We start from the raw sequence: 15477 nt of genomic DNA, 5'->3' as shown, positions 1-15477 counted from the left end.
AGAAAATGAAGAAAATTTGATAATAGGAGAAAATTAGAAAGTTGCTTAAAATTGCAAGTATGATTGATAAGCAATGAAGATTGACGTTAACAATAATTAAAAACAAAAAAAAAAAAAAAAAAAAAATTGTTTTGTTCACCAAATGCAAGTGTAACCATACCTTCCAACTGTCCTGGTTTGTGCAGGGCAATCTCAAATTTAGTGGTTGAAACAGCCTTCAGTCCTGCATTGCGCCCCACCACTAACACACAAGTGGTTGTGCACAGCACATTTTTAAAAAAAAAATATTTTTATTTTTATGGGCTTAGTGCCAGCACAGTTACTGTAGGAGTAGAAGGTGGAGTAGACAGCGCAATAAAACGTGGAGGGACAGCACACACTAGTAGACTTAGAACCCCAGACAGTGAGTTCCTTAATACTAATCAGAGGCGGGCGGGTCTTTCAGCGTTGGGACTCTAGCCTCTCTAATGGCAGGGACTCTGGAGATGTGCGTTATTACACACTTCCTAGCAGCTACAGAGGCGGCAGCTGATCTGGACTTATTCCCTGCCCTCCTTTTTTCTGTCTGTATTCTTCTATCCTCCCAATGTGAGTGAGCTAAGCTAAATCCCTGAATATCCTTTAGTCTATGTCTTTAGAGGCTGTGAGAATTCTGCATGATGATCTTCACTGCATCATTTACGCTCAACCAGCTCTGATGAATCTCTTAAGCTAAGCTGGAGGTACTGTATGCTGCCAGATCCCAGGCCAACTTGGAGGCATCAGGTTAGCGTGCTGGTGAGTACAGCGCGTTAACCTGATACCTCTTAATGCGGCCTCATCTCTGGCAGCACACAGTACCTCCAGTTTATCACACCCACATTAGCTAGGCTGAGAGGGGCTTTGAAACCCCCCCCAACAAAAACATGCATGACCAAGGGCAAGGCTCTACGAACAGGAATAAACTCTCAAACACTGTATTACTCATAAACAACCAGGAAATATACAGTACTGTGCAAATGTCTAAGGCCACCATTCGATTTGTTGTTTTAACAATGGTGTAATGACCATATATAATTATTTCTCAGTCTCTTTATTAGAATACAACAAGAAAATACAGGTTGTGTATGCAGTATAAAAAAAACAGAAAAGAAAATCAGAAAAACTGCTTCTATAGGCTAAAGTGGCAAGTATTTAGTATGACCTCCCCTTACACTTTAGCAATAGCAGGAACTTGGCTCTCGTAAACCTAAATGGAATGGAACCCTAATTAATGTCATTGCAAACACCTGTATTTTTCCTACTATTTCCTGTCAATATGACTGCTGTGAAAAAGGTCTATTACATCAGGTTTGTGCAAGACATGCTTGAGCATTACATAAACATTTGGTATGAGTTTAATTCATTGGAAGCTTGCTAATAACACCAACTTTCAATCACATCATTCCATTAAAAATGCCAAAGATCACAGAATTCGACAGACATAAAGTCATACTTTTGCATCAGCAAGGCCACTCTCAAAGGGAAATTAGTAAATAAACTGGATACTCAAGATGTTGTCAGTATATTTATAAGAATCTCAGTAGTGCTCTCCAAATAATATGTTAATCTATGGCAGGGTTATAACACAATATATTTAATAATTATCCTTTAAAAATAAACAAGTTTAAAGACTATTAATATATGCTATACTTCTTACAAAGCTCATAAAAGTTTACCTTTAAAACTAGCCTATTTACAATAGCCTTTCTTCAATTAACACAATGAGATTCTAAGTAAAATACTCAGCTATTTACCCACGCTTTATTCTAACACAATTCTAATTTAAAACTTCAAAAATTGCACAGATAAATTACTTAGCCGACAACATACAAATTTGACACTATATAGGGCTATGGATACCAGTTTTAAAATACAATTTATTTCTTTAAATCTGCTACATACATCAACAATGAATGTTTTGCTTTAAATGTTTTGTATACAAAAGGCAAACTAAGAGCTATTCAAGACTATGAAATACAGTTTAAAACACAAATTGCTCTCTTCAATCCATCCACAATCTTTTAATACTTTACCAGGATGAACACCAATCGATATCCAATATCTCTCAGCAGGTTTTAATCTCACCTCAGAAATACCAATAAGTATATTTTGCAATCAATGAGAAAAGGTAGACCAGCTTTGCTAGAGTAATGGTACTTCACGCCCAAACCAGTTACAAGTCAGCTCAGCAGAATCTGTCCTTTTCCTATCTTGCATTAGCTTATATAAGTTTCCATCGTGGGTGAGGATATGGGAGGCCCTTTTTTGAAAACCTGCTCTGTTATTGGCCCTTACGCTTTTCCCTTCTGATTGGTTCACCTTGTGAATGTATGTTGTCAAGGAGATGCATCCTTGCAACAACCAATCATCTCTTGGCTGCAATTCTCGCATCATAACACCGGGGGCAGCGTGACACACAACACAGCAATACATTTACTAATTTCTAACAGTTATCCCATACAATGATTATTTCTATGAAATGGTTATTCATTAGACCATAACTTCCTGCATAAATCACTCACAATATCAATCACAGATGGGGTAGTATCACATCACCTCTCTGATCATTTTAATATGAAACATCATGTGTCTAACATTATATTATATTAAAGCAAATTAATACTGTTAATTATTCTGAAATTAATGGTATTTATATATCTGTTATATATGTATTCACTCAAATACAACATGTTCTACATCTCCAACAAATTTTGCATGCATGAATCTCGTATATGGTCCATCTGAAATAAAAACAAGTGTTATTAATCATTTCTTTTTAGGTCCACAAATATTCTTAAAAAAATACAGATGCTAAGATATTTTATGCTTTCAATATATATAAAGGTCACACTAAATATTGACTTTTGCCTGAAGAAGCCATTTTGTTTATTTTTGTTATATTTTGTGTACATATTTCATGTATTTTCTGTTTATCTTAATAATATCTTTAAATAAAAAAGATATATAAAATGAGCATCCATATTTATTTTTCTTGGTCTCTTTATTAAAGGGACAGTTCACCCAAAAACTTTCTCCCCTTTAAATTATTCCCAATGATCCTTTTTACCTGCTAGAGTGTATTAAATTGGTTGCAAGTAGCTCCTTTACTTATATTTCAGCATTTGAAATAGCTGATTTAGCTTGTGGTTTCCCAACCTATACCGAAAGTTTTGATACTGGCGTATACGCTATTGACAAGCCTAAGTAAACACAGCCAGCAGAATAGATTACACCCTCAGTGGGGGGCATGATAGTTAAGTAATAAAATGATAATTTTCCATTGTTCTCTCTATGTATTGAGCTTTGGTGTTCCAGACAAATATAAGATAAGGAAGCAAGTCTGTGTACATAAAAGTGATAACATAATGAGATCTGATATTACCTGAAGCTCAACCCATTGTAATAGGCTGTGGTTTCAAAGCACAAAACCAGCTACTTCAGATACACAAATAAACCCGAAAATGCAATTTCTCAAATATTTTATACTCTGCAGTTGGTATAACAAGTCATTTAAAATACATTTATGGAAAAACAATTTTACAATGTACTGTCCCTTTAAGATAAACAGAAAATACATGAAATATGTACACAATATATATATATATATATATATATATATATATATATATATATATATATATATATATATATATATATATATATATGTGTGTGTGTGTGTGTTGCTCTGTTAGCGGAGGGAAAAGGTATTCTTCGTGCACGGTGGCACTTTCTAATGTTGTGAGGTAACCTATACATATATCGCTCTGTGTGAATCTTATACCATTCACTCCTATTAAATCTTTACTTTATGTAAGAACCAGGAACATTACGTTTTATGTCCTAATCGAAATACTTTTTTTCCTTTTTTTTTTTTATAACACACACCTCGAAAAATACTACAGGCTCATGCACTGGACAGACACAAATTTGAATACACGGAAAAGGTACATTTGACAAATTGACAGGCTTTCTTCAGCACAATGCATTTTGGGATATGTAGTATTGATACATACTGGTACACCATTTAATGTAAACAGTATGTCGAAGGAAAAACTACAATACCCAAAATGCTTTGCGCTAAAAAAATGCGGAAGGTACTGGTAGGGACTTCTCTTTGGTTGAATTCAGCGGATCGCTGGGGAACAATTTACCTATTAAAGTAAGTAGGATGTCTATTATTTGAATGAACGCTGCTTATTTAGTTCGCTTGTGTAACTTACTTAGCGTACAGTATCGGTATAGCAAGCAGTTATTATAGAGCAGAAATACATTTACTCTATCCATTATCAAGTCATTTAGTTTACTCAGTGATAGATTGAAGTTTCAAGGTTCCCACTCAATATTTTATCTGTCCCAGTTTGCCTTGTGTCTGGTATTTGACCGGACAGTCCGGTATTTCTGTTTGCTGTCTTTTATAAAAACAGACATTTTTGGGTCCATTCTGTCCATGTGCCTTACTGACTGCCTGACAAACTTTGTTTACAGTCAGTGGCACTGTGAAGCTGAATAACGCAGAAGTGGGTGACGTCAGTCATAGATGTGTGGCCAGTGTGAGGGTCGGCAGCATGTGAGGTACAAATCACTATGGGACATGCAGTTGCCATGGTAGCAAGACACTAACAGTCCACCCCGGGTGACACTTTAACCCCAGAAGTGCCAGTGACTAGGGAAGGGTATTCTCCTGGCACACCTGGCTTTGCGGTCACATAATGAGCATCAGGCTGCAAGCCAAGGGCTACTGCTGGTCACTGAGCAGGTATTGCTGTACATTCGCTCAGTAGCAAACACTGTGTAAATAGCTATATATGTAACGTTATTTATCCTGTGTGTACAGTGCACGGGTATGTCCTATAATGACCAGTAGCTTTCTAATTATGTAACAGACTATTAAAACACCGACTGCCTAGATAAGGTCAATGAGATTGACAGAGAATGATTAGGAGAGATAATATAGTTTATGGTGCATTGTTAGACACCCTTAAATCGTCATATTTAAAGGATTCCAAAACTTAAGTTTTTTGTCCATAACCTGACCATCAATTTCAAATCACTAACGTGTATATTTCATCACTTACCTACTTTTACAGTACAACGATCTTTCTGAACACTATAAAATTAAAATGTATTTTCCTAAGATGACATCATTACAGCCAACCCTCTAATATGGGCCGTGCACACCAAACTTCAATTTCCAATCGTATTGCAATTTTCTGCATATCATTAAGTGACAATGTCGTCACCCGGCGCATGCGCATTACGATCCGTTGACCCGCGCATGTGCATATCTGATCCATGATACCACACTTAGCCATACAGTGGTATTGTAAATAAGCATATGCTGTGCTCTTACAAACTCTATTCATCAAATTCAGCATAAAGTGAAATAAAATTAATGTGTTTTATTCATAAGTTTGTCCGTTTTTATACACATATAGAATTAATGCTCGTTATTGTTAGGGAGATTCTCGCAGCAATCCTCACTTACCTGCTCTATTCAGTGTATTGAGCATACAGTTAAATAAAATTAATATGGGTTTCATTGATAATTTTGTCCGTTTTTCTATACATATAGAATTAATGCTCGTTATTACTAGGGAGATTCTTGCAGCGATCCACACTTACCTGCTCTATTCAGCAGCTCTGTCTGATATCAACACAGCAGGTCTGCTGGTTTGCTGTGAGTTACGTCAAGAATGACGTGGACGGTATATCGCGCATGCGCATATCATCAAACCGACGCCATTTTCATAACCTGGGTTATCGTTCAGAATTGGATGATGGTAATGAATCGCCGTCGGTGGGTTTGGAAAACCTTGTATTTTCGCAATCGGATTGCTAAGAAAGGGTAAATATTATAAACGCAATGCAAATTACAAAAATATAGAAAATATATCGATATTTCAATTTAAGATGACTTTTTTTCTGGGTTTAGTGTCCCTTTAATACCTCACCTGGAAGATGGTAGAGTTGGTGGGGAATGGTAAAGCTGTTTTGAATATGATACATTTTCTAAAGCTATAGGTTGCCTGAAGTTATGAGTTACATTTGGGACTGAAAAAACATGCAGAATAGTCTGTGAAGTGCTGAGCAGTCAATGTCCCTGTCATTGCACAATAGAATTCTGGTGAACCTGCATAAAGACTCAGCACTATATCACATGCCAGGAGAAACTCTTTTACAACAGACATCATGTGATCTTGCCTTCAGTGATGTATATGTTGTGGTGTATATTAAGGGATATTAAATAGTGCTCATTTGGTAAAAACAAATATGTTAAATCAAAGTGAATATAAAAAGAGATTGTGTAAAATGAACTTACTTGTTTTCTTGCAAAATCAGCACTTAGAAATTCTCAGTGTTACCCCAGTGTGATACGAGCAGAGGATTTTCAAAACATAAATTTTTATTCTGTCAGTTCTAGGCATGAGGAAATCTGACTCCCTGTTATCTAGTCTATTCACTAGCCTAGAAGTTATATGACATCAGGCTAAGATAAAACTTCCTGCAAAGTCCTCCTCCTCCATCATGTAGGGCTGTGACAGGAAGCACAAATGTAGTGTAAAACAATAAATAAAAGGTAAAACCCATTTAACCCCTTCCCACCGATAGGACGTTCTATGCTGTCCTAACTACACTGGCCTTTAACGCTGTTAGGACGGCATGAAACGTCTGCGCTGTTTGGCTGTCCTGAAGCCATAGCTGCTTGCTAAATAGGACCGCGGGCTGGGGGGCGTGCCTAGCGTCACGTGATTGCATCACACGATCGTGATTTAAATTTTTTCTTATTTGTTTACATCAGAACTTTGTTCTGATGTAGACAAATAAGTCCCGGCAAGGAGTTAAAGTGAAGGTCCATTTTGATTAATTAGTGCCTGGTTTTTAATAAACCTATTAAAAACAAGGGCGCTTCAATTCATCAAAATTGACATTTCACAGTTTTTTTCAAAAACTTACCTTTTAATCCTGGCAGCCGCTCCAGCACTTCCTCCGCCTGTCGCAAGCCGTCTTCGCTGGTCCAAAATAACGAATCCGGCTTCCTCCAATCACAGCGTTGCATCAGGCCAAGATTCCCCCGGGGGTGGGGGGAAGCTGTGATTGGAGGAAGCCTGATTCGTCATTTCTGACGTCTGCAGAGGCTTCCGACGGCCGTGGGAATTGCTGGAGCGGCATTCAGGATTAAAAGGTAAGTTTTTGAAGAAAACAGTGAAATGTCAATTTTGATGAATTAAAGTGCCCTTGTTTTTAATAGGTTTATTAAAAACCGGGCACTAATTCATCAAAATGGACCTTCACTTTAAACAGATGAATAATAACATATATATCGAGTCCTATAAGACAAAAATGGAAGAGGTGCCCTTGGTGCAATAACTCAAAAATATAGTAATGTAATAACGTGTGGAAGCAGTAGATAAAGTACTCACAAACGGAGATGCACATCCAGTGCAATACAACACGGACCGAGGCTTCAGAGCCGCTTGGCTGACTCAAACAATCCGATAGTGCAGCTGGGTCGTGAAGGGGCTCGTCTCCAGTGATGTCAGAGCTTCCGGTACCAGCAAAAGGAACACGGCCAGTGGTATAGTAGCACTTACGATAAGTCTAGGTAATGCGGGCTCCCAAGTGTATATCCAATAATAAAAGAAGAGCAAGGTTCAAATAGGAAGTAGATTTATTAAAATATAATAAAAATGTTGCACAGCTGGTGCCGGAAGCTGTGACATCACTGGAGACGAGCCCCTTCCCGGCCCAGCTGCTCTATCGGATTGTTTGAGTCAGCTGAGCGGCTCTAAAGCCTCGGTCCGTGTTGTATTGCACTGGATGTGCATCTCCGTTTGTAAGTACTGTATCTACTGCTACCACACGTTAATTACATCACTTTATTTTTGAGTTATTGCACCAAGGGCGCCTCTTCCATTTTTGTCTTATAGGACTCGATATATTTTTTGATCCACCCTTGTCGAGAGAGCTGCCCGCCTGTCACATATTGTTCCGCTGTCGAAGGACGACTTGTGGACTTTCTCACCGACACATTTATTTATTTTTTGCTCATATGAACATTAGTTAATATATGTGCAGTGTTTATAGTTTGTATTCTTTGTCAAATTTATTTGATTTGTTTTATTTATTTGTTTTAATTTTCGCCTCATTGGGGGTGATTTCTATAGCGCACCTCTCACACAATATTTTGTCTTGTCTTGTATTGTGGTTCACTATCTTTTTGAATAATAACATACTGCAATGATTTCTATTCAGTATACGCAACTGCTTAGTGCTTTTTGTTATTACAATGAAACAGAGTTTAACATCCCTTTAATCTTAGGAACTGTGGGGCATTTTCTGCTCCCCCCCAAACAAACCCCAACAATTATCTCTAATATTTGCCTCATATATCTTGTACATCCAGAGGCCAGGGATGCATAAGCAGGTTAACCACCCCACTAGACAAGCAGGGATTATTGATTTGTAATAAAATGAATACATAAATGTGGAGAGCATAGCATTGGGAGTGGATGTCATGGAACTGCCTCTAAAAATGTGCTGCCCTCCTTAAAGGGATATAGAACTGCCTTGTTGTCTGCAGACTAAATCCTGAATTTGCTTAAAGGGATACTAAACCCACATTTTTTCTTTCATGATTCAGATAGAGCATGAAATTTAAAGCAACTTTCAAATTTACTCCTATTATCAATTTTTCTTCGTTCTCTTGCTATCTTTATTTGAAAAAGAAGGTATCTAAGCTAAGGAGCCAGCCCATTTTTGGTTTAGAACCCTGGACAGCACTTGTTTATTGGTGGCTGAAATATTAACCACCATTCAACAAGAACAACCCAGGTTATGAACCAAAAATGTGCCAGCTCCTAAACTTACATTCTTGCTTTTCAAAAAAAGATAGCGAGAGAATGAAGAAAAATGATAATAGGAGTAAATTAGAAAGTTGCTTAAAATTGCATGCTCTATCTGAATCATGAAAGAAGAAATGTAGGTTTAGTGTCCCTTTAAAATGATGGTAAATTCTATAGTTTAAAAAAAGCTAGGATTTACCATCACTAAAAATAAAGGGGACCTTCATTCATCGGTTTAAAGAAAACTGATGAATAGATACCTTTATTTTGATGTGCTTGGTATCCCATCTTCTAGAACATTTAGCAGAGCGCTAGAGGGGGATAGAACAATGTATGGAGTCTATCAGTGATTTTATATCTTGCTATAAAGGGGCTATTTTTGGGCCGTCCCACCATATATGCAGATCAGTTCCTGTGGCATCGCAGGGTTGCCAACATAAAGGTGAGGTTGCCGAAAACATTTTAGCCAGCCTCGCAGGAGTTCTATGCCATTTTAATAATAGCTTAATGTAGACTTCTAGAGTCGTGACACAATGTAACGCTTTCCTAGTTAGTGAAATGTCCTTATTGAAGTCTTGGTCAGTGAGTGTTTTACCTATTTCTTTGCTCCATGCTCGGAGCTGCCAAAGGAGTCCAGGAGTGAGATCTGGTAGCAAGAAGTTGTAATGAATTGTGAGGGGCTTGTAAAGTTTGGGGCCTTTTTCTATTTGTTTTCCCATGCTGTAGGTTGTCTGAGAGAGCTTTTGGGAAACCTCTAAGCCTTTATAAAGCTAAGGACACTGAGACTTTCAAATTTGAACCAAGAGGGAACCGACTCATATCTCATGGTAAGGGTGTTAGTGGTGACCATTGAGGTTTGGTCGTATAGGTGGGCTATGAGCAGGAGGTCTCTATCTTTCCAGTCACTTGTATGAATATTAGTGAGGTCCCAGAACAATCCTTGCAAGTTATGTACCGGTTATGGTTGTGGAGCAATTAGGGAGCGAGACCTTAAGTTGTGCCAGATTATAAAGTTGTGTTTTATGATGATATTGGGAACGATGAGGAACAGCTTCTTGAATTTAGGGATCTATATAATATCAGCCAGCTTCAAGTTCTTGGGTATAACTGCTGCTTCTAAGTGATACCAGCCCGATTTATTTCCTTTAAGGCTCCATTACGATATATGAGATAGTATAGCTGCCTTATAATGGATGAAGATATTAGGGAGTGCAATGTCTCCTCTGGAATACCCTCTTTGAAGTGTGCTGTGTGCCACTCTTGGTTTTTTGTTTTGCCAAATATAATTATTGAAAAGTTTGTAGATTTGGTGTAAGTTAGAGTGTGGAATAATGAGCGGAATGCTTCGAAATAGGTATAGTGCTTTAGGTAGCAAGGAGATCTTAACCAATGCTACTCTTCCCAGCCAAGAAATTTCTTTAAAGTCCCATTTCTGGAGCAATGATTTGAATTCAGTGAGAAGGAGATCAAAATTGTATTGAATAATGTATTCTGGGTCTGTGCTTAAAAAGATCCCTAAATGTTTAAGATGATATGGAGACCATGTGAAAGGTTAAAGAGATTGAAGTTCCTCTAGTAGAGGTTCTGCTGTAGTAATGGTGTATGCTTCTGTTTTTTTATGACTTATTTCATAGTAACTGATTGTACCAAAATATTCTATCAGATGGAATATAGCAGGCATAGAAGATAATGGATTGGTGAGAAGTAGGGTAACATCATCGGCAAATAGTACAATTTTCTCAGTTTGAGTCTGATCTGAACTCCAGTGATTGATGGGGAGTAGCGGAGAGCTTGGGCAAAGGGTTCAATCACCAGCTCAAAGATTAGCAGCGACAGAGGACAGCCCTGTCTCGTTCTGTTGCGTATTGGGAATTCTGAAGAGCATACCGAGGCCACGGACTCTTGGGAAGGGATTAGAGTATAGTGCCTTGCTAGTTTAAATGAAAGGGTCCGGAAAGCCAAAGGAGCGTAGAACGTAGCGTAGAACTTCCCAAAGGTAATCCCATCTGACTCTGTCAAATGCCTTTTCTCTGTTAGAACTGTTATCAATATCCTGATGTTTTCCGGTCCTTGTCTGCACTTCTGTGAAACTTTCTTGATCGTAGTGGATTAAAGAGGGTAAAAGATGGACGATCCGGTTGGCTATGAGGTTAGAGTAAAGTTTTATATCAAAATTAATAAGAGAGATTTGTCTGTAATTTCCGCATTCAGAATTATGTTTACCTGGTTTAGGAATTGGTATTATGGAAGAATGTTACCTCCCTCCAAAATTTAATTGTAAAGGTTTCGTAGAACAGGTGTGAAATGAATATTGTGTTAATTTTTTTATAGAAAGTGCCGGTAAAGCCATCAGGCCCTGGAGCTTTAGTGTAGGGATGCACCGAAATTTCGGCCGCAGAAACGTTTTTGCAGAAAATGGCATTTTAGGCTATTTTGGTTTTCGTTGTTTCGCTGTTTCGCTGTTTCAAAACTAAAGCTATTTCTTCTGGGATAAAGGGTTGGATTAAACTATCCTTTTGTTCTTCAGATTCGGTAGCTTAAGCTGCCGAAGAAAATTGGAAATCTCCAATTGTGGGGCTTCTATTGGCTGTTCACTATTAGCTATATCATAAAGTCTTGCATAGAATGAGGCGAATAATTCGCCTATATCAACAGGCGCGTAAGCTGTGTGCCCACTGTAGGTGAGGGATCAGATTCTAGCTATTCCTGCCTTCTTGACTTAACTTGCTAGAATAGTGTCAGCTTTGTTGCTCTTGGAGTACATTAATTGTTTGAATCTCAATGTTGCTTCCTGTATTCTCTACAGTTCACGTGTCCTTTATCCGGGCTATCCCGGCCGATGGAATAGGGTTATCTTTGTTGATCCTATCTGCCAGTCTTAAGTCGCAAGCTAGTTTACCAAGGGGTGCCCCTCTTTTCGTAATTTCGCTACCTTCCCGATACAGAAACCACGGACACATGCTTTGAGGGCTGCCCATCTTACTTGTTGGGAAGTCGAACCCTCAGGATTATTTTGAAAATAGTCTAATATTTCCTTAAAAGAGCTAGAGAACAATACATCTGATCAGAGATAATGGAGGAATTTCCAGGTTGGTTTAGTTGAGCATGCCATGTATCCTGGGATGGTCACAGAAACTGCATCGTGATCTGACCAGGCGCAGGGAGAGATCTTTGCTGCCATTACCTCATTCAAGGTCCAGGAGTCTACAAAAAATAGTCTGAGTATAGGTGAGTATGATTGGTGCGTTAGAGAAAAGTAAGAGAAATCACTTGACATAGGGTGAAAGGGTTGGCCACACGTCAAAGAGCTGAAACTAGTAAATAAATTCTCTGAATTTATTGGCTGACTTGTTAGTGAATGAGTCAATTCCGACGGCTTCCGGTAAGGGTGGAGTCAGCGTGTGTGTGCTGGCGATGCGTCTTGATCAAGAAGGGCGCTAACTTCTCACACCTGTAGCTCGAGTCCGTAAGCGGTGACGTTATCACGCGCCTGGACGCTGGACCTGAACAGGTCTGAGCACTTGAAAGGCCGTCAAAGCCAAGCAGCTCAGTAAGCAGAGCCACTTCCATCCTGTCACGAAGGAACACATAGAGAGGACGACTGTCGACCTACTGCAAGTTGTGGGCTCAAGTTGGCGTGGTTGTGGAAGAAGCATCATCCTGATATTAATGGCGCGGATACAAAGCAGGAGAAACCGCTTGGAAGCACAGTAATGGTGTGACTTGTGAGAACAGAGCCTACCAATGGGTATCTCTGAGCCCGGCTGAGAGTCAAGGCTGTATGGAGAATACCCTAATGTTTTTCTGGTCACTTCTAAGCAAGGCTATGGAGAATAGTATATGAGAGACCAAAGAGAAAAGTATCTGCTAATCGCAAGTATAAAAATTATTGTATTGTATATTGGGAGCTTATTGGAAAGACTGTGACCTGTCTTTGGGTCTTTGTCTTTGAATATTTGATATAATGTTTGGGATATCCCTTGCAGTCCCTCAAAGAGGGCTATCAGCTCAGGTTAACTTTTAACTATTGTATATATAATGGGACACATCTGTTAAAAGAGCTGAAGAATGGTCCATAATATGTTCCTAAATTTGGAGTAAAAGAGCTGCAGAACTTGGAATAAGTACAAGGGTGCTTGATATATTTGTAGCAAAAGGGTGGTACAATTTACCTGACTTTATCAGAGTAAAACAACTGCAGAACTTGGAATAAGTACAAAGAGCCTAGAACAGGATTTCTGGGTATTGCCTGATATACCTGTAGCAAAAGGGTAGTACTATTTACCTGACTTTACTTTATGTGACTCCAGTGAAGAAACCTGGAAAACCTGAAAGCCAAATCATATATTATATGAGGCTAATAACAGTAGGTTAACTGGAGAACTGCATATTTTCCCTGATTAATTGAACCATATACGCTGAGAAGATCTAGCTGAGAGCAAATAATCAGCATTATGAGGGGTTCAATAATACAGGTTTATGTTTCTCGATAGAAGCTGAGATTTTCACTGCAAATATAGATATATCCTTCTTTAACTTACTGATCTAGGCTTGGTATTTAAAAGTTGCTAAATAAGACTTAAAGTGTAATGATTGCTTGTTTGTTTCTCATCAGCAGATTTTTTAAGCAAAAGAGAATTTGTTAATGTGGAACACAATACCAGTTCTGGATATCTATGTATTCTGGGGCAAATTAAAGAAGCTACATAAAGAGTATTGTAAGCCAAAATATATTTAGTAAGGTGATTAGAGAATATTACAGTTTGTATAATACACATCTAAATATAAAATGTGGGGATTGGATGGCTTACTGATGCTTGTAACCGGATAATATATCTACAAAAAATCTAAATAAGTCGTAGTGCTTATTTGTAGAAAATAAGAGACGGTGGGTTTAATTTAATTGCACTATACACGAGTCAATCTCACTAGTGGTATTAACTAGTTAACTGTTTATGTAAGGTTATACGGAATACACTAATTTATATATTTCTTTATTTTTTGCTTTCTGGTTTGTTTGTTAGTTTGTTTTATTTTTTCTCACACGTTTGAAGTAACAAGTACACTTTTAAGTGGCACATGGAAAGATTTATAACTCACGCTAAGTCACATTCACCCACAATGCTGCCTAAACAGAAAGATACCAAAAAAGTAAACAAAGCGATATTAGTATAGACCAGTGTTTCCCAACAGCGGTCCTCAAGTACCCCCAACAGGTCTGGTTTTCATTATAGCTGAACCAGTGTACAGGTGAAGTAATGAGCTGATCAGTAACCAACCTGCTCTCATCGATCAGCTGATTATTTCACCTGTGCTCTAGTTCAGCTATAATGAAAACCAGGACTGTTGGGGGTACTTGAGGACAGCAGTTGGGAAACACTGGTCTATACTAATATCGCTTTGTTTACTTTTTTGGTATCTTTCTATTTGGAATCTATTTTGTAGCTCTTTTATAATAGCCAGTCCCCTGATATACAGACATTCCAGACATAGATGTTAAACAGCATATATAGTATACATAACACATACATGTGTAAGCTCACACACACTGTAATACCTGGAAAAAAAGGACCTGAAATGAAAGTCATTTTTGCTAAATACCAGCATTAAATGTATACGCCAAAACACCAGTGACATACCATATAAGTTGCAATGCTACTAAGAAGAATACAAGCTGCTAAATGCTGATAACTTCTGCCGGCCGGAGGGTTGAAGAAACAGGACACTGGTACGCTTCCACTGTAAACCGCACAGATAATGAGCCTGTGTTCAAACGTTCCCCTTCAATACCAATACCAGAGGCGCACTGCGCATGCGCAAAAATCAGGTTACGAGCAAGATAGAACACGTACACAAGTTACAAGAACCTGCTGATGTCACTGATGACGTAAAAGGGGAGGGGCTTAACGGACATTTTGAAACGGCTGCAGCGCGAAAAGTAAGTGATTTTACTGACAAACTCTATATATTTGAAAAATGGGCTACATTGAGAAATGATGATCCAGGGCAAGTTTATATGTATAAATGAAAACGCTATTTGGGTTGACTGTCCCTTGAACCTTTGGCAATCTTGTTACGGTGACAAGCTAGAAGGGATACAATTAGGAGAGAGAAACCTAGGCCTAGATTTGGAGTTTGGCGGTAGCCGTGAAAACCAGCGTTAGAGGCTCCTAACGCTGGTTTTAGGCTACCGCCGGTATTTGGAGTCACTCAAAAAAGGGTCTAACGCTCACTTTTCAGCCGCAAATTTTCCATACCGCAGATCCCCTTACGTCATTTGCGTATCCTATCTTTTCAATGGGATCTTTCTAACTCCGGTATTTAGAGTCGTGTCTGAAGTGAGCGTTAGAAATCTAACGACAAAACTCCAGCCGCAGAAAAAAGTCAGTAGTTAAGAGCTTTCTGGGCTAACGCCGGTTCATAAAGCTCTTAACTACTGTGCTCTAAAGTACACTAACACCCATAAACTACCTATGTACCCCTAAACCGAGGTCCCCCCACATCGCCGCCACTCGATTAAATTTTTTAACCCCTAATCTGCCGACCACCACCTACGTTATACTTATGTACCCCTAATCTGCTGCCCCTAACACCGCCGACCCCTGTATTATAT

General features: G+C 38.6%; 1 protein-coding gene across 1 annotated transcript in view; it reads left to right on the top strand.

The window, feature by feature from the left end:
- Nucleotides 1-4108: 4108 nt before the first annotated feature.
- The window catches only part of SMPD2 (sphingomyelin phosphodiesterase 2), a 120708-nt gene continuing 109339 nt past the window's right edge, over nt 4109-15477 (top strand). The window contains exon 1 of the mRNA XM_053706796.1: nt 4109-4180. The gene's annotated coding sequence lies outside the window, so the exon portion shown is untranslated. The remainder of the gene's footprint in view (nt 4181-15477) is intronic.

The sequence above is a fragment of the Bombina bombina genome, chromosome 3 (assembly GCF_027579735.1).
Source record: "Bombina bombina isolate aBomBom1 chromosome 3, aBomBom1.pri, whole genome shotgun sequence".
NCBI lineage: Eukaryota > Metazoa > Chordata > Amphibia > Anura > Bombinatoridae > Bombina > Bombina bombina.
The sequence above is the reverse complement of the archived record's forward strand: the minus strand, read 5'-3'. Positions and strand labels throughout refer to the sequence as shown.